Source organism: Loxodonta africana, chromosome 1 (genome assembly GCF_030014295.1).
Source record: "Loxodonta africana isolate mLoxAfr1 chromosome 1, mLoxAfr1.hap2, whole genome shotgun sequence".
NCBI classification, from domain to species: domain Eukaryota; kingdom Metazoa; phylum Chordata; class Mammalia; order Proboscidea; family Elephantidae; genus Loxodonta; species Loxodonta africana.
This window is the reverse complement of record NC_087342.1, coordinates 218,400,065-218,425,110: the sequence shown is the minus strand read 5'-3', so window position 1 is coordinate 218,425,110 and position 25,046 is coordinate 218,400,065. Positions and strand designations below refer to the sequence as shown.

The 25,046-nt window shown below is 41.1% G+C and overlaps 1 long non-coding RNA gene across 6 annotated transcripts in view; it reads left to right on the top strand.

The window, feature by feature from the left end:
* Nucleotides 1-25,046, top strand: part of LOC135232547 (uncharacterized) — a 90,857-nt gene that overhangs the window by 30,536 nt on the left and 35,275 nt on the right. For 3 of the 6 annotated variants that reach the window (XR_010323091.1, XR_010323092.1, XR_010323087.1), the window contains exon 3: nucleotides 8,625-8,712. The exons of 1 other annotated variant lie outside the window; for it this stretch is intronic. This is a non-coding gene — a long non-coding RNA (uncharacterized LOC135232547). Of the gene's footprint in view, nucleotides 1-8,624; nucleotides 8,713-9,725; nucleotides 9,803-9,900; nucleotides 10,251-12,874; nucleotides 24,628-25,046 lie in introns of those variants that run through there. 2 more of the 6 variants (XR_010323090.1, XR_010323089.1) reach the window with 2 other exon arrangements.

Below are 25,046 nucleotides of genomic sequence, written 5' to 3'. Positions count from 1 at the left end.
TAATCTGTATGCTGAGCAAATAATCCAAGAAACTGGACTATATGAAGAAGAACGGGGCATCAGGATTGGAGGAAGACTGATTAACAACCTAATCAAAGACTGCAGCCTTCAGTATGAATTGCACCTCAAAATGAAGAAAACAAAAATCCTCATAACTTGGCCCATGCAACATCATGATAAATGGAGAAAAGATTGAAGTTGTCAAAGACTTCATTTTACTTGGATCCACAATCAATACCCATGGAAGCAGCACTCAGGAAATCAAATGACGTATTGCATTGGGCAAATCTGCTGCAAAAGACCTTTTTAAAGTGTTGAAAAGCAAAGATGTCACTTTGAGGACTAAGGTGCGCCTTACCCAAGCTATGGTCAATCAATCACCTCACACGCATGTGAGAGCAGGACAATGAGTAAGGAAGACTGAAGAAGCATGGATGCCTTTGAATTATGGTGTTGGCGAAGAATACTGAGTATACCATGGACTGCCAGAAGAATGAATAAGTCTGTCTTGGAAGAAATACAAGCAGAGTGCTTTTTGGAAGCAAGGGTGGTGAGATTTCATCTCACGTACTTTGAACATGTTATTAGGAGGGAGCAGTCCCTGGAGAAGGATATCACGCTTGGTAAGGTAGAGGATCAGTGAAAAACAGGAAGATCCTCAAGGAGAGGAATTGGCACAGTGGCTGCAACAATGGGCTCAAACGTAGCAATGATTGTGAGGATGGCACAGGACAGGGCAGTGTTTCGTTCTGTTGTACATAGGGCTGCTATGAGTCAGAACCGACTCGACAGCACCTAACAACAACAAAAAGGAATTCTTCCTTAGTTATTTAGCTCAATGTATAATATTAAATATTGAAATGTATCTAAGGCAAGGATTTAGGTGTAAGTAGTATTCTGGGTAGTATTTGATATGGAGGTCCTGGGTGGAGCCAATAGTCAATGCACTTAGGTGCCATTCAACAGGTTGGAGGTTTGAGTCCACCCAGAAGCACCTTGGAAGTCATGCCTGGCCATCTATTTCCAAAAAATCAGCCACTGAAAACACTACGGAGCACAGCTCTTCTCTGACGCACATGGGCCTTCATGAGTCAGGATTGGCTCTGTGGCAAGTTTTTTTTTTTTTTTAAATCTGATAGGGATAAAACACTAGGCCAATAACTCCTTCCTGAGGGTTGGTTGATATGAGTAGCCCTACCCTGGGCTGGTTCCTAGGGGAATGGGACCCTGGGGAGATGGGATGTGCAAGGGTGTCAGAGAACAGCCAATTTATAAAATCATACTTCTGGGTGAGAAACAGAAAAAGGCAGCTAGGTCACAAGAAAAAGTGAGAAAGTTCTAGAAAAGAAATGCAGAGGAGGAAGAGGACAAAAAGAAAGATACAAGGATTTAAGACCCCATTTCTCGTACTTAAATTTTTTTTACCCTTGTCCAAAAATGTCAAAATTGAATTAAGAAGTTTACCCAAAAGGTTTTCCATCACACTTTCCACGTACTGGTTGAGATACAACTTTTTCATTTGAGCGGTTCAGTCATTCCTGTTTCTGTGTCCATTATTTTTAAAAGGAGGCTCCCACGTGAGCAGCATATCAGCTTTATATAAGCTGCCATGGGTTAAGAGCTCTTAAGAGGAAAACATCTATCCAAGTGAAAAAAATATTATTATTGCTACTTTATTGTTTTCAAATTCAGCCGAAGCTTTGCGCTGGGACCACTGGGACATCTTACATGCATGGCTTTGATCTCGACGTTATTTATTTCTATATCAGCGTGAATGTTTTTCCCGAAGATTCTCTAGTTTCTGGCTCAGGAACTCTTTGGCAGTGCCGACGCTGTGTCAGAGAGTGGGGCCCTGGGATTTGCCATTTCAGCTCAACATGTAGATTTACTTTTGAAGGCTTAAAAACTATCCAAAGGGGAGTTGGGGAAGAAAAGAGTTATTTTTTTTCCTCCTACCTCAGAGTCCAATTACCCAATAAAGATTCATCATTCCTTTTGTCCGAGGCGCTCTGTGACCCAATTTTGCTCTTGCCTCGTTTCAGATATCACAACCCATTTTTATGCATTCAGCTTTCCTAATGAAATCCACATGTCTTAAATCAATAAAGCCATTGTTTAGCTTCCTTCTCCTTTTTTTTGCAGTGCCTTTTGCTGGGTCTACTTTGTTTGCATATTTGTTTGTAGGAAATATGGCGCTTTATCTATAATCCCCCCGTCTTTTTTTTTTTTTTTTGGTCTTTTTTAGTATCTTTCCTTTTATGTTTATCAGTTTGTTGGTGTGCAGTTTTTTATTAAATGTATAGTTGTTTCTTTACTGAACTAGTGTAAAGGAGATTTTGTTTATTCAGGTTTTCTTTCTCATTTATTATTTGTTTTAGAGAGGTTAAGACACTAACAATGGAAAACTCAACATCTTTGCTCAGTATCTTTGTATACATAATAGGATGTAAAAGCCCACTGTATAAACTTCAAAAAATCAGTTGCCCAACTCATGGCAACCCTGTGTGTGTTGGAGTAGAACTGGTCTCCGTAAGGTTTCCAACGGTTGATTTTTCAGAAGTAAATCACCAGGCTGTTCTTCTGAGGTGCCTCTGGGTGGACTTGGACAACCAACCTTTCGGTTAGTAGCTGAGTGTGTTAACCATTTGCACTAAACTGGGACTCCATGTAAGTTCAGGAACTCAGCTTTTATTGCCTGCCAATGTTCCCAGTCTGTCCCTCCTTCCACTCAAGAGCTGCCACTAAGCATTGCTGAGTATGTAGATTTTTTTTTGCATTCTTGAGGCCCCCAGATCATGTCAAGATGCTTAGTGGCTTTCTTCTCCTAATGAACTGAAAAACCATGAAAGTTGCCTGATGGGTAATCAGGCTACTTTTGCAAGCAACAGTTTACTTATCTGAGAATCCAGGGCTTCAAAATAGAAGCCTACCCACAAGGCCCCAGGCAGTACAAAAGGGTGTTTTCTTCTTGAATAGCTCTCTCTGAGTCTCATCATAAATTCTGAGTAGTTTTCCTTCCCATCACTGGCCTTTCACCAGAGTCAGGTGAGGGCTGACCTGACAGCATCTCCTCTGATCCCTTTATGACTACTACTTTCTTTTTCTAATCTCCCCAATTTGTCATGGCAGGAAGTATGAGCTGAGTTAGCAAGTAGGTGCTTGAATACAGCTGCTGCTGAGGGAACATCCCGTTCCACTTGCTAGCTAAAACATCAGTGTCTGACTTTTTTTTTTTTAATTTGGTAGTAAATATATAGGTAACAAAACATTTGCCATTTCAACAGTCTTTACACGTACAGTTCAGTAACATTATGTTCACTGTGTTGTTCAGGAGCCCTGGTGGCACAGTGGTAAGAGTTATGGCTGCTAATCAAAAGGTCAACTGTTCGAATCCACCAGCTGCTCCTTGGGAACCCCTTGGGGCAGTTCTGCTCTGTCCTATAGGGTTGCTATGACTGGAATCAACTTGATGGCAATGTTTTTTTTTTTTTTTTGGTAGGGGGAGGGATGTTGTTCAACCATAGCCTTAACAATCCTTGAATTTATTCATTACCCTTAATAGAAGTGCAGTGTACCCTAAGCATTGTGTCTTCCTTCTCCTCTCCCACTTGCCTACCCCTGGTAACCGCTAATATACTTTGATCTCAGTTAAAAAAAAACAAAAACCAAACCCATTGCCGTTGAGTCAATTTCAATTCCTATTCACTGGCCTATTCCAGATATTTCATGTAAGTGAGATTGCTTTTGATTCAGCCAATTCTCTTGGATTCCATCTTGCCACAAGAGGTGAGAAGAAAGAGTAAACAAATGGCAAATCCGAATGTCCAGGCATTCTCCTGCTTTTTTCTTCCTTCATTATCTTTTCTGGGCCTTTTTGTCGGCTCCTGCCCATGTCTGTTTTCCTCTTTTTAAGGATCTTGCCAGAGTCACAGTGGCTGTTGTTCCCCCACATCATCTTCTTTTCCTATAGTTTTATTTAAATTATGTTCTAAGGGTGAAAAAATCTTCACTTTTCCTAAAGAGATCTATCATTACCATTCTGGGTTTCACATGAGAAAGGAAGTTTGGAATTAAATCTCTACATATATTATATACAGCTGGCTAGCCACTTAAAGGATCCCTGGTGGCACAGTGGTTAAAAGCTTGACTGCCAACCAAAAGGTTGGCAGTTTGAATCCACCAGTTACTCCTTGGAAACCCTATGGGGCAGTTCTACTCCATCCTATAGGGTTTCCATGAGTCGGAATCTACTAGACAGCAATATAACCAAAACCTGTTGCCATCGAGTTGATTCCGACTCATAGCGACCCTAAAGGACAGAGTAGAACTGCCCCATAGGGCTCCCAAGATTTGCCTGGTGGATTACACCGCAACAGGTTTTTTAATTTTTTTGTAGCCACTTTAAAAGAAAAAAAAAGCCCCAAACCCAATCCACACTGCTTTATTAACATCTTCCCTTGAGGGAAAACAGTTAAAAGGCAAAGAAATGAACACAAATATGTTGCTTCCTAAGACATACCATCACCTTCCACAACACTTGATTTTTCTTGAAGATAAAGAGAGACTCCCATTGTATCTGCTGTTACCAAGGATTGTTGTCAAACCCCTTTTCTGTCTCCTACACCCTCTCCATTGGGTTTTCACTGGCTAATGCTTTTCAGAAATAGACTGCCGGGCCCTTCTTCCTAGTCTGTCTTAGTCTGGAAGCTCAGCTGAAACCTGTTCTCCATGGGTGACTCAGCTGGTATCTGAATACTGGTGGCATAGCTTCCAGCATCACAGCAACAGCAAGCCTCCACGGTATGACAAACTGACAGACACGTGGGGAATACACAGAATCATTATACCAAAAAGAATTAGTCGATGTTCAGCCATCTCAAGAGGTAGCATATGATCAGGAACCGATGGTACAGAAGGAAGAAGTCCAAGCTGCGCTGAAGGCATTGGTGAAAAACATGGCTCTGGGAATTGATGGAATATCAATTGAGATGTTCCAACAAACAGATGCACCGCTGGAGGTGCTCACTTGTCTATGCCAAGAAATATGGAAGACAGCTTCCTGGCCATCCAACTGGAAGAGATCCATATTTATGCCTATTCCCAAGAAAGGTGATCCAACCGAATGTGGAAATTATAGAACAATATCATTAATATCACATGCAAGCAAATTTTGCTGAAGATCATTCAAAAACAGATGCAGCAGTATGTTGACAGGGAACTGCCAGAAATTCAGGCTGGTTTCAGAAAAAGACATGGAACCAGGGATATCATTGCTGATGTCAGATGGATCCTGGCTGAAAGCAGAGAATACCAGAAGGATGTTTACCTGCATTTTATTGACTACGCAAAGGCATTTGGCTGTGTGGATCATAACAAACTATGGATAACATTGCGAACGATGGAAATTCCAGAACACTTCATTGTGCTCACGAGGAAGATTTACATAGATCAAGAGGCAGTTGTTCAGATGGAACAAGGGGATACTGATTGGTTTAAAGTCAGGAAAGGTGTGTGTCAGGGTTGTATCCATTCACCATACCTATTCAATCTGTATGCTGAGCAAATAATCCAAGAAGCTGGACTATATGAAGAAGAACGGGGCATCAGGATTGGAGGAAGATTCATTAATAACCTGTGTTAAGCAGATGACACAACCTTCCTTATTGAAAGTGAAGAGGACTTGAAGCACTTACTAATGAAGATCAAGGACCACAGCCTCCAGTACGGATAGCACCTCAACATAAAGAAAACAAAAATCCTCACAACTGGACCAATGAGCAACATCGTGACAAATGGAGAAGACATCGAAGTTGTCAGGGATTTCATTTTACTTGGATCCACAGTCAACACCCATGGAAACAGCAGTCAAGAAATCAAAAGACGCATTGCATTGGGTAAATGTTCTGCTAAGGACCTTTTCAAAGTGTTGAAAAGCAAAGATATCATCTTGAAGACTCAGGTGTGCCTTACCCAAGCCATGGTATTTTCAATCGCATCATATGCATGTGAAAGCTGGACAAGGAATAAGGAAGACTGAAGAATTGACACCTTTGAATTGTGGTGTTGGTGAAGAATATTGAATATACCATGGGCTGCCAAAAGAACGAACAAATCTGTCTTGGAAGAAGCACAACCAGAATGCTCCTTAGATGCAAGGATGGAGAGACTGCATCTTACATACTTTGGACATGTTGTCAGGAGGGATCAGTCTCTGGAGAAGGACATCATGCTTGGCAAAGTACAGGGTCAGCGGAAAAGAGGAAGGCCCTCCACGAGATGGACTGACACAGCGGCTGCAACAATGAGCTCAAGCATAGCAACAATTGTGAGGATGGTGCAGGACAGGCAGTGTTTCGTTCTGTTGTGCATAGCGTCCCTATGAGTTGGAACTGGCTCAACAGCACCTAACAACAACAACATCCTCTCCTCCTAGACCCCTCCTTCTTCTGAAATAGTTCCTCTACAAATGTCTGGAATTACTTCTCAGGCACTTCTGCAAACTCGTCTGCAAATCAGTTTCAAACCTTTTGATATTCAACACTTCCTGCAGGCATTATTGGCCCTTCACTTTTTTCCCTTTCTTTAAGCTGAGCAGTTAGAGGAGGCCTGGGGGGAAGAATGGAGAGTGGTGGTGGTGGTCGGTGGGGGTGGGGAGCAGCAATCCCAAGTTTTGTTGCCCACTGGTCCTTTAAAAAGAGGAACAATGTTTTGGAAAAATTGAGAGTGTTCTCTGTAATTGGGTTCCAGAGGTCCTGCTTCTGGCTGGTGGCAAGATTGTGTGGCTGGTTTGTGGGGCTGAAGTACAACTAGAAAAGTTTTCCCAAATGCTCCAATCCCCGCCAGTCAGAGTGTGGGACTAGCACCCAACACTACCTTGAGGTTAAGATACCCCAGCTGCATGCTTTTCTCTTTGCACAGGTGTTTCCTCACCTGCAAGCTTTGCTCTTTACACAGGTGTTTTTTCTCCTACCCCCTATAGTGAATTGACCCATGTAGCAGAATGAGGTGCTCTGAGAGTATTACCCGGGGAAGAACTTGGGACTGGAGAAGTATGGGAGCAGAGCTGGCTGTGATGAGCTGGTCACACCTTTGCTGCTGCTCTTGTTATTTACTGCTATGTTAATGTTATGCCTGATCATAAATGGGTCTCAGATGGCTTAAAAGGAAACAAGCTGTATATAAGGACAGGGATAGCAAAACAGCTCCATTTTCCATGTTTATGGGTTTGTCACATCATTTCTGACTCATGGCAACCCCACGTGTAGAGTAGAACTGCTGTATAGGGTTTTCAAGGCTGTGGCCTTTGGCAAGCAGATTGCCAGGCCTGTCTTCCAAGACTTCCACTGGATGGGTTCCAACAGCCAACCTTTCGGCTAGTAGTTGAGCTTTTAACAGTTTGTGCCACCCAGTGACTCCAAAACGGTTCCCTTTTGATTGCCAATTTCAGTTGATGGGTTCTGGCTGCCTAGAGCACAGTGTTGACAGATTCTGAGGCTTTGTCCTGGCTCAGCAAGAAGCTGGTGGGCTGCCATGGGCATGGAAGAGAGGAATGGCAACAAGTATTTTGCCCCTTTGTCTTGTAACTTCTACTATCAGAGAAGGAAGCGACTGGATGCAAAGGAGATAGCCTTGATTCCTGGAACTGAGCTGCCTAAACGCCTCACTCCTGCTCCCTTTCCTGGGGCTCGTTGGATACCTCCCAACCCAGATGTACCCAGTGTCATCCTACAAGCGCATTGGAAAAGAAGAGGGAAGAAAGACCCAAGGGAGAAATGACTCAAGAAAGAGAAGAGAGAGATAGCAGATTCTCAGAGAGGACAGTGATTGCATGTCTAGCTCCTCCTCTTAACCAGCTGGAAGATTTTGAACATCCCTAACTAAACCGTGGTGGCATAGTGGTTAAGCACTACAGCTGTTAACCAAGAGGTTGACGGTTCGGATCCAGCAGGTGCTCCTTGGAAACTCTATGGGGCAGTTCTACTCTGTCCTGTAGGGTTGCTATGAGTTGGAATCGACTTGACGGCAGTGGGTTTGGTTTTGTTTTTTTAACCTCTAGGTGTAATAGCTTCCTCAACTCTATGTTGTTGTTACAAGATGTTGAGTCAACTCAGACTCATGATCACCCCAGGTACAGCAGAACGAAATGTTGCCTTGTCTGGTGCCATCTTCATGATTGTGGTGTGCTTGAGTCCATTGTATGGCCACTGTGTAGTTTGAGTGACTTACAACCTAGGGGGCCTATCTCCCAGCTCTATATCAGACAATACTCTGCTGTGATCCATGTGTTCTCATTGGCTAATTTTCAGAAGTAAAATGGCAGGCTTTTCTTTTTACCCTGTCCTAGTCTTTAAGCTGTTATAACTTGTCTGCCATGGGTGACCATGCTGGTTTTTGAAATACTGTGGCATAGCTTCCAATGGCATAGCAACGTGCAAGCCACCACAGTACAACAGACTGGCAGAATGTGGATAATAAAGGATTGTAAGAATTAAATAACACATGAAAAGCACTTATTTTTAAATGATGTATAATCCTTTTACTTTTCCTACTAAAAGCTCCCTTCCTTCTTCGGTGGCTTGATACCATGTATCACTAATGATTCCATTTTGTTCGTACCATGTCAGTAGGCCTCCCTTTTGAGATTCTCTGAGCTTCTCCAGAAGATAATATGTGACTTTTTGGAAACTAGAAGCATCACAGAACCAGAGACTGGTAAGTCTAGAACGAATCTTGGCCATACAGCTAGTCCCCAACTTACAAAGCATTCAATTTACGACAAGCCACAGTTATGACCATCTTTTTTTTTTTTTGGACATCTTATCACTAGGTAATATTTACTACATACAACATTGCAGCACGTAATTTGGTGATGACGGCATCTCAGATGTTCACTCGCAGATGTTCAATGTTATGGTTTACTGTTCGAAACACTGCCATATGGCAGGCTATGAAAACTAAAAAAAAACAAACAGAGGTATTAGACATGCCAGAACTGACATGATAGCTAGTGTCTTTGGAACAGAACCCCGTCTTATTCTAATTCCCTGATGAAGAATTCATCACCATGAGCCAGAGATGAGTGGGAGATTTCCAGCATCAACAGTTGTATGGATTGATAGAAATTTTGATAAAACCATGAAGAAGAGGATGAGTGATTTTGGGGTCTTCCTACTTCCCTTTCACCCTCTCCAACTTCTCCAGCTCCCCTTCTCTCTGGCATGCAGGGCCCATCTTGGTTTGAGTCCAGAATGGGCCCAGGCCTTTTCTCCTGAGCTCACTAAACCTTCATTCTCTTGAGAAGGCTTGTGATTGGGTTTTATTTAGGAGGTTATCTGATTTTGGTGATTCATACTTGTAAGAATGCTGATATACATGACCACTTTGCAATATTTACATTAAAAGAAGATCCATTAGCCATGGTTTTGGGAGCATTGATATGATTTTTAGCCTGGAGGCTGTGGTGGTTAATTTTATGAGTCAACCTGGTTAGGCTATGGTGCCCAGTTAGTTGTTTGGTCAAACACTAGTCTAGATGCTGTAAGGAAGTATATACATGTGATGAGCATTTAAATCAGTTGGTCTTAAGCAGATTACCCTCCATAATGTGGGTGGGCCTCATCCAATCAGTTGAAGGCCTTAAGAGCAAAGGTGGAAGTTTCCCAAGGGAGAATTCTGTCTACAAATAGTTAGAATTCCTTTCTCTATTCTACTACCTGACCTACCAGTTTGGGACACAAGACTACTGGAATTTCCAGCCTGTCTACCACCAATAGATTTTGGAGTTGCCAGCCCCCACAATCATGTAAGCCAATTTTTCAACATAAATTTCTCTCTCTCTCTATATATGGTCTCTGGGTGGCACAAACTGTGTGCGTCAGCTACTAACCAAAACGTTGACAGTTTGAATCCCCACAGCAATACTACAGAGGAAAGTCCTGGTGATCTGCTTCCATAAAGATTACATCCAAGAAAAACCTACGGAGCAGTTCTACTCTGTAACATATAGAGTTGTCATGAGTTGGAACTGACTCGATAACAACGGGTTTTTGTGTTGGGGTGGCACAAATGGTTTGTGCTCAACTACGGACTGAAAAGTTGGTGATTCAAATCCATCCACAGTGCTGCAGAACAAAGGACTGGAAATCTACTTCCATAAGATTATAGCCATTGAAAACCCTACGCAGCACGGTGCTGCTCTGAAACATGTGATGTTGCCATGAGTAGGAATCAACTAGATGCCAACCATTCAGGTATATCTCTCTACCTACCTATCTATGTTACTGGCTCTGTTTCTCTAGAGAACCCTGACTAAGACAAGGACCTTTTAGTCTCCAGCAATATTTTAGAAAACCAAAGCCGTTGCCATGGAGCCTATTCAGACTCAGAGTAACTCTATAGAACAGAGTAGAACTGTCCCATAAGGTTTCCAATGGATGGCTTGTGGTCTTGAACTGCTAACCTTTGGTTTGCAGCCTGTTATGGATTGAATTGTGTACCCCAAAAATGTTTGTCGACTTGGCTAGGCTATGATTCCCAGTATTGTGTGATTGTCCATCATTTTGTCATCTGATGTGATTTTCCTATGTGTTGTTAATATTACCTCTATGATGTTAATGATGCAGGGTTAGAGGGCAGTTAAGTTAATAAGGCAGGAATCAATCTACAAGATTAGTTTGTATTTTGAGGCAGTCCCTTTTGAGATATGAAAGACAGAAGCAAGCAGAGAGAGGGGGTACCTCATACCACAAAGAAAAAGAGGGAGGAGCGTGAGCATCCTTGGACCAGGGGTTCCTGCACTGAGAAGCTCCTAGACCAGGGGAAGACCAATGACAAGGACCTTCCCCAGAACCGACAGAGAGAAAGAATTCCTCTAGAGTTGGTGCCCTGAATCCGGACTTCTAGGCTCCTAAACTCTAAGAATAAACTTGTTTGTTAAAGCCATCCACTTGTGGTATTCCTGTTATAGCAGTGCTAGATAACTAAGACACAGCCGTAGCTCTCAACCATTGGGCCTGCAGGGCTCCTTTAGAAAACCAGGACTTAGCAAATAAAAACCCTTTGCTGTCGAGTTGATTCCGACAAATAGAGATCCTATAGGCCAGAGTAGAACTGCCCCATAGGGCTTCCAAGGCTGTAATCTTCATGGAAAGGAGCCCTGGTTGCTCAGTGGTTAGATGCTCAGCTGCAGTTAGGACCGACCAGCCGCTCTGCGGGAGTAAATGTGGCAGTCTGCTTCTGTAAAGATTACAGCCTTGGAAACACTATGGGCCAGTTCTAGCCTGTCCTATAGGGTCACTATGAGTCAATGTCGACTCGAGGATAATGTTGTTTTTTTTTTTTTTTTGGTTAATCTTTGTGGAAGCAGATTGCGATTGCCACACCTTTCTCCCAAGATCGACTGATGGGTTCAAACTGCTGGTCTTTCAGTTAGCTGAGAGCATTTAACTACCTCGCCACCAGGGCTCCTTGAGTTAGCAAATAGGTGCCCCATTTTTGGAATGTGGCTTGTCCATCATTGATTCCTCCGCAGCCTATGTTGGGATTTTTAAAAAAGATATTCAGAGAAGGGGATTCCATACTTCCCATGTAGCCTGCCTTGACTGTTCAGTCATCCTCACTATCAGGGTATTTTCTCTTATATCAAAGCTAAAGCCCGTCTGTGCTATTTGATCCATTTTATTTCTTCCTGTTCCGCCCTCAGTGGAAACAGAAAACAGCTGGTGACTGTTTCTTGCACACAACAAAGTGTTCTGGCTTCTAAAGATACTTCATTAAAGGGTAACCCGCTAGAGCAGCCACCCCAGCACAGAGCTCTTGGGCCCTACATCTGAGGGTTAGGCTAGGGCCTTGCCCTTTAGAAAAACCAGGGATACCATCATGCACGAGCTTTATGTCCTAGCCGTGTGTGTGACAAATCCTGTGTTTAACTTGGGTGAGCTTCAGAAGGTTCTAGCTGCACTACATTCCAACTAAGAGCCTACCACCAAAGGCCTGCATTTGAACCCTGTTAACATTCTCCACAGCCTTTCAGATTTCCCAAGTGTAGCCAGCAATATAGCTGCTGTGGAGGACATGGATAGTGTTACCATTGTTGAAACGTAGCATTTATCCACTTATCAAAACACAGGAATATGGAGTGTTGACACTCAAAACGGCAGGGACAAACCTCTGCGTATTCTCATTTTATAGTTCAGAGTCTCATGGAGCATGCATCCTTGGCCAGCTTGGCGGGAAAAGGGAGGCAGGTTTACTTAGTGAAAGGATTCAGGGCTCTCACTCTGAAGTGGTCATAACACAAGTCCATGGCCTACGATCCTTGCCAATGCAACAAAAACACATTGCTGTGTCTCTAATTCACTACCTGAAATAGGAATAGTTCTCCAGGGTTTTTTTTTTTTTTTTTTACCTTGCAAGACTATCTCTGCTGTGTCATCCACTACATTTCAAGTGGCAGCAAGAAGTGTCAGAGAATAGCTTATAATAATAACAGCTAGCATTGAGTGGAGGCATTTGTGGTTCAGTGGTAGAATCGTTGCCTCCCATCCTGGAGGCCCAAGTTTGGTTCCTGGCCAATGCACCTCACGGGCAGCTGCCATGCATCTGTCAGTGGAGGCTTACTTGTTGCTACGATGCTGAACAGGTTTCAGCGGAGCTTCTAGACTAAGGCAAAACTAGGAAGAAAGACCTGGTGATCTACCTCAAAAGGTCACAGCCATTGAAAACCCTGAGGAGCACATTGCTGCTCTGACACATGGGGTCGCTGTGAGTTGGAGCTGACTTCACAGAAACTGGGGGGAAAAGAAAAACCTTGGTGAAAATTTTAAGGGGTACTCTATCTTTAAGAGGTTTGCTCTCTCTCTCTCTCTTTTCCTAGTTTCGGTTCTCCTGGACTGAAGCCATAGGTCAGAGGTCAGATGGCAGGTGCTGATAATAGAATCCCTCTATTTATCTTGGAACCTCGCTCCCCACAGCCCTGTACCTGCTGGGACCTTAACCTGCAGGGCAAGAAACGAGCATGCTCTTAGCCATTGGGGCCACTATCCCAGAAGTTGAGTCTGTATGCTATTCCTGGTGAGTCACTCCCTGTGCCCTTTCTGGGGTCTATGTCCTCCTGACGCCCCACCCTGGTTGGGCAGCACTTCCTCCCCTGTGCTCTGCGCCTAAAGGGATGGAGCTACACTGCAAGTGTGCATATGTCTGCTGCACTTGTCTGCTGAGGATACCATGAAACGGCACAAGTGAAAAGACAAGCTCCTGCCATGGTTTAAAGAAGTAAAGATGGACCTGGTATTTGCCTGAAGTGAATGTTTTCAGGTCTTGAGATGTGTCCAGGCCGCTGTCCTCCTCTCTGGGAATCAGGAGCATGGGACTCCAGAAAGCAAGACCCTTGTCAGCTTTTCCTTCATTGCACGTTTACCAGGAGAAGCCAACACACGGCTGCGAGGATGGACTTTTGATCATCAGCTAGGGCTGCAACCTGCTCAGCAGAAAGTTTATGTTAGCAAAACAAATTCCTTTTGCTGATGTTGTTTTAGTCCCCTGCATTCCACACTGGATTCTTACACACACAGCTCTAAGAAAGACTCATTGTGTTCACAAATTGCACCTGGGTCACTAATAGTATGTTGGATCAGAGTCTATTTTGAAGGTTTTCTCCTGGTACAATTCATAGGACCTTTTCTCTCATATTTTCTTTTAAGTAAACTTTTTATTTTGGAAATATAGATTCACATGCATTTGCAAGAAACAATATAGAGGAATTCTATGTAGCCTTCACCCAGTTTCCCCCCAGGTTGATGTCTTGCAAAACTATAGTTCAATATCACTAATAGGACATCGACATTGATACAGTTGAGATAGAGAACATACCCATCACCTTGAGGATCCCTTATTTGCCCTTTTATAACCACACCCACTTCCCTCCTTCCTGACCCACCCCTTCTTTTTTATTTTTTAAAATCTTTATTGTGCTCTAAGTGAAAGTTTGCAAATCAAGGCAGTCTTTTATACAAAACCTTATATATACCTTGCTATATACTCCTAGTTGCTCTCCCCCTTATGAGACAGCACATTCCTTCTCTCCACCCTGTGTTTCCATGTCCATTCAGCCAGCTTCTCTTCCCCTCAGACTTCACATCTCCCCTCTAGACAGGTGCCTCCCAGATAGTCTCATGCGTCTACTTGATCCAAGAAGCCCACTCTTCACCAGTATTATTTTCTGTCTTATAAACCAAAACCACCCAATTTCTGTCTTATAGTCCAGTCCAATCCGTATCTGAAGAGTTGGCTTTGAGAATGGTTCCTGTCTTGGGCTAACAGAAGGTCTGGGGACTATGATCTCTGGGGTCCCTTTGGTCTCAGTCAGATCATTAAGTCTGGTCTTCTTACTAGAATTTGGGGTCTGCATCCCACTGCCGTCCTGCTCCTTCAGGGATTCTCTGTTGCTCCCTGTCATGGAAGTCATTGGTTGTAGCTGGGCACTGTCTAGTTCTTCTGGTCTCAGGCTGATGTAGTCTTTAATTTACGTGGCCCATCCTGACTCTTGGGCTCATACTTACCTTGTGTCTTTGGTGTTCTTCATTCTCCTTTGATCCAGGTGGGTCGAGACCAATTGTTGCATCTTAGATGGCCGCTTACTAGCATTTAAGACCCCAGATGCCACTCTCCAAAGTGGGATGCAGACTGTTTTCCTAATAGATTTTATTATGCCAATTGACCTAGATGTCCCCTGAAACCATGGTCCCCAAACCCCTGTCTCTGCTACTCTGGCCTTTGAAGCATTCGGTTTATTCAGGAAACTTCTTTGCTTTTGGTATAGTCCAGTTGTGCTCACCTCTCCTGTATTGTGTGTGGTCCATTGCTTCACCTAAATTAGTTCTTGTCTACTATCTAATTAGTGAATTCCCCTCTCCCTCCCTCTTGTAACCACCAAAGAATATTTTCTTCTCTGTTTAAACTATTTCTTGAGTTCTTATAATAGTGGTCTCCTACAAAATTTGTCCTTTTGCAACTGACTAATCACAGTCAGCATAATGCCTTTCAGGTTCCTCCATGTTATGAAATGTTTCACAGATTCACAGATTTATCGATGCATAGTATTCCATTGTGTGAATATACCATCATTTATTTATCTATTCATCTGTTGATGGGCACCTTGGCTGCTTCCATCTTTTGGCTATTGTAAACAGTGCTGCAGTGAACATGGGTGTGAATATATCTGTTCATGTAAAGGCTCTTATTTCTCTAGGATATATTCCAAGGAGTGGGATTGCTGGATCATATGGTAGTTCTATTTCTAGCTTTTTGAGGAAGTGCCAAATTGATTTCCAAAGTGGGTGTACATTTTACATTCCCACCAGCAGTGTATAAGTATTCCAGCCTCTCCACAACCTCTCCAACATTTATTATTCTGTGTTTTTTGGATTAATGCCAGCCTTGTTGGAGTGAGATGGAATCTCATTGTAGCTTTGATTTGCATTTCTCTAATGGCTAATGGGTTTTTAATGGCTAATGAACGTGAGCATTTCCTCATGTATCTGTTAGCTACCTGAATGTCTTCCTTAGTGAAGTGCCTATTCATACCCTTTGCCCACCTTTTAATTGGGTTATTTGTCTTTTTGTTGTTGAGTTTTTGCAGTAACATGTAGATTTTAGAGGTCAGCCACTGATTGGAGATGTCATAGCTAAAAACTTTTTCCCAGTCTGTAGGTAATCTTTTTACTCTTTTGGTGAAGTCCTTGGATGAGCATAAGTGTTTAACTTTTAGGAGCTCCCAGTTATCTAATTTCTCTTTTTCTGTTTTCAGTTCTAGTAATGTTTTGTATACTGTTTATGCCACATATTAGGGCTCCTAGCGTTGTTTCTATTTTTTCTTCCATGAACTTTATCGTTTTAGATTTTCTATTTAGGTCTTTGATCCATTTTGAGTTGGTTTTGTGCATGGTGTGAGGTATGGGCCTTGTTTCATTTTTTTGCAGATGGATATCCAGTTATGCCGGCACCATTTGTTAAAGAGACTGTCTTTTCTTCATATAACAGGCTTTGGGCCTTTGTCAAATATCAGTTGTTCATATGTGGATGGATTTCTTTCTGGGTTCTCGATTCTGTTCCGTTGGTCTATGTGTCTGTTATTGTACCAGTACCAGGCTGTTTTGACTACCGTGGCGGTATAATGTGTTCCAAAATCAGGTAGTGTGAGGCCTCCCACTTTGTTCTTCTTTTTCAGTAATGCTTTACTTAGCTGGGGCCCCTTTCCCTTCCGTATGAAGTTGGTGATTTCTTTGTCCACCTCATTAAAAAATGTCACTGGTATTTGGATTGGGATTGCATTGTATCTATAGATCGCTTTGGGCAGAACAGACATTTTCACAACGTTGAGTCTTCCTGTCCATGAGCAAGGCATGTTTTTCCACTTATGAAGGTCTCTTTTGGTTTCTTGCAGTAGTGTCTTGTAGTTTCCTTTGTATAGGTCTTTTACATCTCTGGTTAGATTTATTCCTAAGTACTGTATCTTCTTAGGGGCTATTGTAAATGGTATTGATTTGGTGATTTCCACTTCGTCGCTCTCTTTGTTGATGTAGAGGATTCCAACTGATTTATATATGCTTATCTTGTATCCTGAAGCTCTGCTGAACTCTTCCATTAGTTTCAGTAGTTTTCTTAAGGATTCCCGAGGTTTTTCTGTGTATAAGATCATGCCATCTGCAAACAGAGATACTTTCACTTCCTCCTTGCCAATTTGGATACATTTTATTTCTTTAACCAGCCTTATAGCTCTGGCTAGGACCTCCAGCACAATGTTGAATAAGAGGGGTGATAAACGGCATCCTTGTCTGGTTCCTGTTCTCAGTGGGAATGGTTTCGATCTCTCTCCATTTAAGATGATGTTGGCTGTTGGCTTTGTATAAATGCTCTTTATAAAGTTTAGGCATTTTCTTTCTATTCCTATTTTGCTGAGAGTTTTTAGTCACGAATGGGTGTTGGACTTTGTCAAATGCCTTTTCTGCATCAATTGATAAGATCATGTAGTTCTTGTTTTTTGTTTTATTTATATGATGGATTACATTGATTATTTTTCTAATGTTGAACCATCCCTGCATACCTGGTATTAATCCCACTTGGTCATGGTGAATTTTTTTTTTTTTTTTTGGATATGTTGTTGAATTCTATCGGCTAGAATTTTGTTGAGGATTTTTGCATCTAAGTTCATGAGGGATACTGGCCTGTAATTTTCCTTTTTTGTGGAGTCTTTTCCTTGTTTTGGTATCAGGGTTATGTTGGCTTCATAGAATGAGTTTGGGAGTATTCCATCCTTTTCTATGCTCTGAAATACCTTTAGTAGTAGTGGTGTCAATTCTTCTCTGAAAGTTTGGTAGAATTCTCCAGTGAAGACGTCAAGGCCAGGGCTTTTCTTCGTTGGAAGTTTTTTGATTACTTTTTCAATCTCTTCTTTGGTTATAGGTTTATTCAGTTGTTCTGTCTCTGTGTTAGTTTAGGTAGGTAGTGTGTTTCTAGAAATGTGTCCCTTTCCTCTAAGTTTTTAAATTTGTTAGAGTACAACTGTTCATAGTACTCTGTTATGATTCTTTTAATTTCAGTTGAGTCTGTTGTAATATTGCCCATCTCATTTTTTATTTGGGTTATTTGCTTCATCTCCTGTTTTTCTTTTGTCAGCCTAGCCAATGATTTGTTGATTTTGTTAATCTTTTTAAAGAACAAGTTTTTGATCTTGTTAACTCTTTTTTTTTTTTTTGGCTTTAACAAAGAGAGATTTATTCTCTCACAGTCCAGGAGGCTAGAAGTCTGAATTCAGGGTGCCAGCTCCAGGGGAAGGCTTTCTCTCTCTGTCAGCATTGGAGGAAGGTCCTGTCATTATTCTTTCCTGGTCGAGGAGCTTCTCAAGGCAGGGACCCTGGGTCCAAAGGACACACTATTCTCTTGGCTCTTGTTTCTTCTTGTTAACTCTTTCAATTGTTTTTCTGTTCTCTATTTCATTTAACTCAGCTCTAATTTTTATTATTTGCTTTCTTCTGGTGCCTGAAGGTTTCTTTTGTTGCTCTCTTTCTATTTGTTCGAGTTGTAGGGATAATTTTTTGATTTTGGCCCTTTCTTCTTTTTGTATGTGTGCATTTATTGATATAAATTGACCTCTGAGCTCTGCTTTTGCTGTGTCCCAAAGGTTCTGATAGGAAGTGTTTTCATTCTCGTTGGATTCTATGAATTTCTTTATTCCATCTTTGATGTCTTCTATAACCCAGTCATTTATGAGCAGAGCATTGTTCAGTTTCCAAGTGTTTGATTTCTTTTCCCTGCTTTTTTTGTTACTGACTTCTACTTTTATGGCCTTATGATCAGAGAAGATCCTTTGTAATATTTCAATGTTTTGGATTTTGTTAAGGCTTGCTTTATGGCCTAATATGTGGTCTATTCTAGAGAATATGTTCCATGTGCATTGGAAAAGAAAGTATACTTGGATGCTGTTGGGTGGAGTGTTCCGTATATGTCTATGAGGTCAATTGGTTAATTGTGGCATTTAGTTCTTCCATGTCTTTATTGAGCTTCTCTCTGGATGCTCTGTCCTTCACTGAAAGTGGTGTGTTGAAGTCTCCTACTATTATTGTGGAGCTGTCTATCTCACTTTTCAATGCTAGTAGAGTTTGTTTTATGTATCTTGAAGCCCTGTCCTTGGGTGCATAAATATTTAGTATGTTAATATCCTCCTGGTATATTCTCCCTTTAATCATTTTATAGTGTTCTTCCTTATCCTTTGTGGTAGATTTAAGTTCGAAGTCTGTTTTGTCAGAAATTAGCATAGCCACTCCTGCTATTTTGATTGTCGTTTGCTTGATATATTTTTTTCCCATCCTTTGAATTTTAGTTTGTTTGTGTTTTTAAGTCTAAAATGCATCCTTGTAGGCAGCATATAGTTGGATTGCGTTTTTTTATCCATTCTGCAACTCTCTGTCTCTTCATTGGTGTGTTTAGTCCATTTACATTTGACGCGATTATAGATAGGTATGAGTTTAGTGCTGTCATTTTGATGTCTTTTTTGTGTGTTGTTGACAGTTTCATTTTTCTACTTACTTTTTTGTGCTGAGAAGTTTTTCTCTGTAAATTGTGTGTTTCTTTTTTTCATTGTGGTTGAATTTGTTTTTGCTGAGTCTTTATCTTGTTTTTTTATTTTGAAGTTTAGGATTGTTAGTCTTCTTTGCGGTTACCTTGATATTTACCCCTATTTTTCTAAGTTTATATGTAACTTGTATCTCCCTATATCGCCTTGATTTCCTCTCCATATGGAAGGTCTATGCCTACTTTATTTATTCCCTCTTAATTGATTATTGTCATCTTTTACATAATGACATCACTGATTCTCTGTTTTGAGTGGTTTTTTTTTAATATTAATTTATTTTTATGATTTCCCTATCTGAGTTGATATCTGGTTGCTCTGTTCTGTGTTCTAGTGTTGGGTTGATATCTGATATTTTTGATTTTCTATCCAGAGAATCCCCTTTAGTATTTCTTGTAGTTTTGGTTGGTTTTTCAAGCTCCCTAAGCTTCTGTTTATCTGTAAATGTCTTAATTTCACCTTCATATTTGAGAGACAGTTTTGCTGGATATATGGTTCTTCACTGGCAATTCTTCTCCTTCAATGCTTTATATATGTCATCCCATTGCCTTCTTGCCTGCATGTTTTCTGCTGAGTAGTCCGAAATCATTCTTATCGATTCTCTTTTGTAGGTGACTTTTTGCTCATCCCTGGCTGCTCTTAAAATTTTCTCTTTATCTTTGGTTTTGGCACATTTGATGATAATATGTCTTTGTGGCTTTCTTCTGGGATCTACCTTGTATGGGGTTTGATGAGCATCTTGAGTAGATACCCTTTCATCTTTCATGATATCAGGGAAGTTTTCTGCCAACAAATCTTCAACAATTCTCTCTGTATTTTCTGTTATCCCTCCCTGTTCTGGTATTCCAATCACTTGCAAGTTATTCTTTTTGATAGAGTCCCACATGATTCTTAGGGTTTCTTCATTTTTTTTTTTTAAATTCGTTTATCTGATGTTTCTTCAAATATATTGGTGCCAAGTGATTTATCTTCAATCTCACAAATTCTGCATTCCAGTTCCTCAATTCTGCTCCTCTGGCTTCCTATCAAGTTGTCAAATTCCATAATTTTATTGTTAATATTCTGAATTTCTGAATGCTGTCTTCATATGGATTCTTGCAGCTTATTAAATATTTCATTATGTTTTTGAATAATCTTTTTAATTTCTTTAACTGCTTTATCTGTGTGTTCCTTGGCTTTTTCTGTTTGTTTCCTGATCTTGTTCCTGATGTCTTGAAGAGTTCTGTATATTAATCTTTTGTATTCTCTCTCTGGTAATTCCAGGAATACCTCTTCATCCGGAAGAGTCCTTGATTCTCTGTTTTGCGAGTTGGTTGACGCAATCATGGTCTGCTTCTTTATGTGATTTGATATTGATTGTTGTCTCTGAGCCATCCATAAGTTATTGTATTAATTTATTTTTACGTTTGCTCATAGGTCCTAGTTTCTTGCTTTGTTTTGTTTCAATACGGCCAAATAGGCCACTAGAGTGAGCTAACTTGGTTATTGGAGCCTTTGAAGTACTAATGTCCTGTTACCAGATGGCTAGAGCTATTATTACCAGGTATATGAGCCTAGGAGTCCATTCACTGTTCTTGTACAGATTCAGCTCAGGTGTCCTGATTGTCGATCACCTAGTGTGTGGTATAGGCTCTCACCTACTATCTTAGAGGAGTAGTGGTGAAGGGTGTATGCACTGGTTTCTGGTAGCAGCAGAGGGTCACACTCTGAGGAAGGCAGGGAGCTGACAGCCTTCCCCCAAGTGTCAGTGAGGAAGGAGTGTCTCTGTTCTTTAGAGTGCTCTGGTGGGTAGGCTCTGCAGCTGTACCTTAGGCACCCAGTGCTTATACCTGTAAGAACTGGTAGGCACCACTGTCCTTTCATGGGTGACTAGGTGGCATGGATGGAGCCTCCAGTCCTCAGGCTCCCGCTGGGACCTACCTCTTCTTAATCCCTGGCCCCAGCAACCACTAATCTGTTTTGATTTTTATAATTTTGTCATATCAATTATGTATATATATGGAATCATATGTGGAATTGGCTTTTTTTTTTCACTCAGCATAATTCTCAATAGACTTATCCAGTCTGTCATGTGTATCAACAGTTCATTCCTTTTCATTGCTGAGAAGTATTCTATGGTATGAACATGCCCCAGTTTGTTTAACAATTCACCGATCTAGGTTGTGTCCAGTTTTGGGCTATTACAAATAAAGCTGCTCTAAAAACTCATTCACAGGTTTTTGTATGAACATAAGTTTTCATTTCTCTGAGATAAATGCCCACAGGTGTAATTGCTGAGTTGTATGGTAGTGGTGCAGTTGTTAAAGCATTCTACTGGTAACCAAAAGGTTGGTGGTTCGAACCCACCAGTTTCTCTATGGGAGAAAGATGTGGCAGTCTGATTCTGTAAACATTTACAGCCTTAGAAACCCTATGGAGCAGTTCTACTCTGTCCTTTAGGGTCACTGTGAGTGGGAATTGACTCGATGGCAGTGGGTTTTTTTGTTTTTATGGTTGTGGCATGATTATTTTTTTTAAAAACTGCCAAAATATTTTCCAAAGTGGCTGTACCATTTTACCATCCCACCAGGAATGTGTGAAAGATATAATTTCTCGGCTTCATTGCTAGCATTTGGTGCTGTCACTATTTTTTATTTTAACCATCCCGATAGGTCTGTAGTCATATCAAATTGTGCTTTAATTTGGATTTCCCCGGTGGCTCATGATGTTGAACATCTTTTCATGTGCTTATTTGTCATCTGTATATCCTCTTCTGCGAAATGTCTCTTCATGTCGTTTGTTCATTTTTTATTTATTGTGGTGGAAATACACACAACAAAACATTCTTCAGGGCCTGTTTTTTAATGGAATTTTTTAAAAAGCTGTTGAGTTTTGAGAGTTCTTCCTATGTTCTAGACACTAGTCCTCTATTGGCTATGTGGTTTGCAAATATTATCTTCAGTTCGTAGCTTGCTTTTTAATCCTTTTTGCAAGGTCTTTTGCAGAGCACAGTTTTTAATTTTGGTGGAGTTCAATTTATTGTTTTCTTTTCTGGATCAATTGTCCTTTTGGTGTCAAGTCTTTGCATCTCTCTAGATCCCAAAGATTTTCTCCTAAAAGGTTTAGCGTTACATTTAAGTCTGTAGTTCATTTTGAGTTAATTTTTTGTAAAAGGTCTAAGAGTGGGGTCTATTTTTTTTTTTTTTGTCTGTGGATGCCTAATGGCTCCAGTGCCATTTGTTGAAAATAACTATGACTCCTCTGATGAATTGCTTTTGCACCTTTGTCAAAAAATCGATCGACTCAAGGTGCCTGGGTGACACAAACAGTTTGTGCTTGACTGGTAACCAAAAGGTTGGTGGTTTGAATCCACTTAGTGGCACTGTGGAAGAAACTGCTTCTGTAAAGATTAAAGCCAAGAAAACCCTGTGAAGTGGTCCTACTCTAAAGCACATGGGGTCTCCTAAGTCACAAATGAAAACAAAAATCAACAACCAAAAAGTCAGTTGACTTGACAACAAAAATACAAACTCAATTTAAAAAAGGCAAAGGACTTGAATAGACATTTTTCCAAAAAAGATATAAAAATGGCCAATAAGCCCATAAAAAATACTCACCGTCATTAGTCATTAGGAAAATGCAAATCAAAACCACAATGAGAATATCATTTCACGACCAATGGCTATTATAAGAAAAACAGGAAGAAAAAAAACAGAAGTGTTGGGGAAGACACAGAGAAATTGGAACCCTTATGCACTGATGGTGAGAAGGCGAAATGGTGTAGCCACTGTGGAAAACAATTTGGCAGTTCCTCAGAAAGTTAAACATAGAGCTACCATTAAAAACACACACACACACACACCCCCCAAACTCATTGCCATCAAGTCAATTCTGACCCATAGTGACCCTATAGGTCAGAGTGGAAGTGTCCCGTAGAGTTTCCAAGGAACGCCTGGTAGATCTGAACTGCCAACTTTTTGGTTAGCAGCTGTAGTTCTTAACCACTGCACCACCAGGGTTTCCAAAACTACCATATGACACAGAAATTCCAGACCTCTTTTTCGCTGACCTTCTAGTTTACCAAACATAACGTCCTTCTCCAGGGAATGATCCCTCCTGATAAGATGTAGTCTCGCCTTCCTTGCTTCCAAGGAGCACTCTGGTTGTAATTCTTCCAAGGAGTTTCTCTTTAGGGTGATGAAAAACATTTGGAAATGGATAGTGGTGTTGGTTGTACAACGTGGTGAATGCAAGTAATATCACTGAATTATACATTAAAGGTGACTAAAATGGCAAATGTTTTGTTATATATATAATCACAATAAAATAAAGATTGTAAAAAAAGTTGAGATTATTTGTTTGAGTCTGTTTCCAGGTTCCCTATTCTGTTCCATCGATCCACATGTCTATTCCTCTGCCAATACCACACAGTCTCAATTATTTATATTATTTATAATGTAACTCATAGTGTGTAGGTGGACTGTTGTTGGAGTATGTCTGGGGTCCAGAATGCCAAATATCTTCTGGGAATAAGGTCCAGATACCCTATTAAAGATAAAGTTAGGATCCTTAGGTGAAGCAGCCACAGCTGGCAGGAAGCAACAGAGGGAATGTGCATGGTCTGGACCAGAGGAAGAGCCTCAAATCAGGAAAATGGGAGGTAGAAAGCAGATAGGGTAGAACAAGCCCCATGTTGAGACTTTAGGATGGATGACGTCAGCAGATGAGGTGTCTATTGGTTTCACTCAGTGATGTTTCCAGCTGATCCCAATGTGATGTTCAAGGCTTTGCTTCTTTCTAAGAAAGTACTGGCCATGTCTAACTCAACTTTTTAATTCTTCTTTCTCTTCTTCACACAAGGGAAAGTTATATCACTGGGGGAATATTCCTAGGGGCTAAATGTACATCAAATATATTTTTATTTTTACTTTTTTATTGAGATATAATATACATAAAGTACATGAAATACACCATCTTAGGTGTGCTGCACAATCAGTGTTTAAATATGTGTACAATTTTGTAACCACCACCTGGACTAAGACATGTCTACGTCCATGTCTGGAAATCCTAGAAAGTTCCTGTGTCCTTTCTAGTCAATCCTTGCTTCCAATGGAAAGAACCATTCCAAACATCTGTTCTTTAACTTCATATAAATGAAACCATAAAATATGTGCTCTGGCTTTGTTGCGGATTGAATTGTATCCCCCAAAAGTATATGTTGGAAGTCCTAACACCTGTACCTGTGAATGGGACTCTGTTTGGAAATAGTGTTTTTCTTTTTAATGTTAATGAGGCTATACCATAGTAGGGTGGGCCCTAAACTTAATCCCTTCTGAGAGGTGTCTTTAAAAAAGAGCAGAATAGGCACACAGTCACACACAGAGGGCAAGACAGACACCATGTTAAGCATCTACAAGCAGTCAAGGAATGAGAAGAAATGCCTAGGGTACAGAAGCTGGAAGAGACAAGGATCTTCCCCCAGAGCTGCAAGAGAGACAGAGAGAGAGATAGAGAGAACCTAACCCTGCTTACACCCTGAATACACAGCCTCCAAATTTTTGACAAAATAGATTCCTGTTCTTTAAAATACTTGTGGTATTTTTTTGTTACTGCAGCTCTAGGTAACTAAGACAGGCTTCTTTGGCTTAACAATGCCTGTGAGAGTCATCCACGTTATTGTGAGTTATCAGTAGTTTGTTGCCTTCAGTGCTGAGTAGTTGTCTTAGTTATCTAGTGCTGCTGTAACAGAAAACCCACAAGCAAATGCTTTCAACAAACAAGTTCATTCTCTCCCAGTAATATAGGCTAGAAGTCAAAATTCAGGGCATTGGCTCCAGGGGAAGGCTGTCTCTCTGTCAGCTCTGATAAGGACCGTCGTTGTCATCCTTTCCTGGACTAGAAGCTTCTCAGTGCAGGGACCCTGGGTCCAAAGGACATGCTA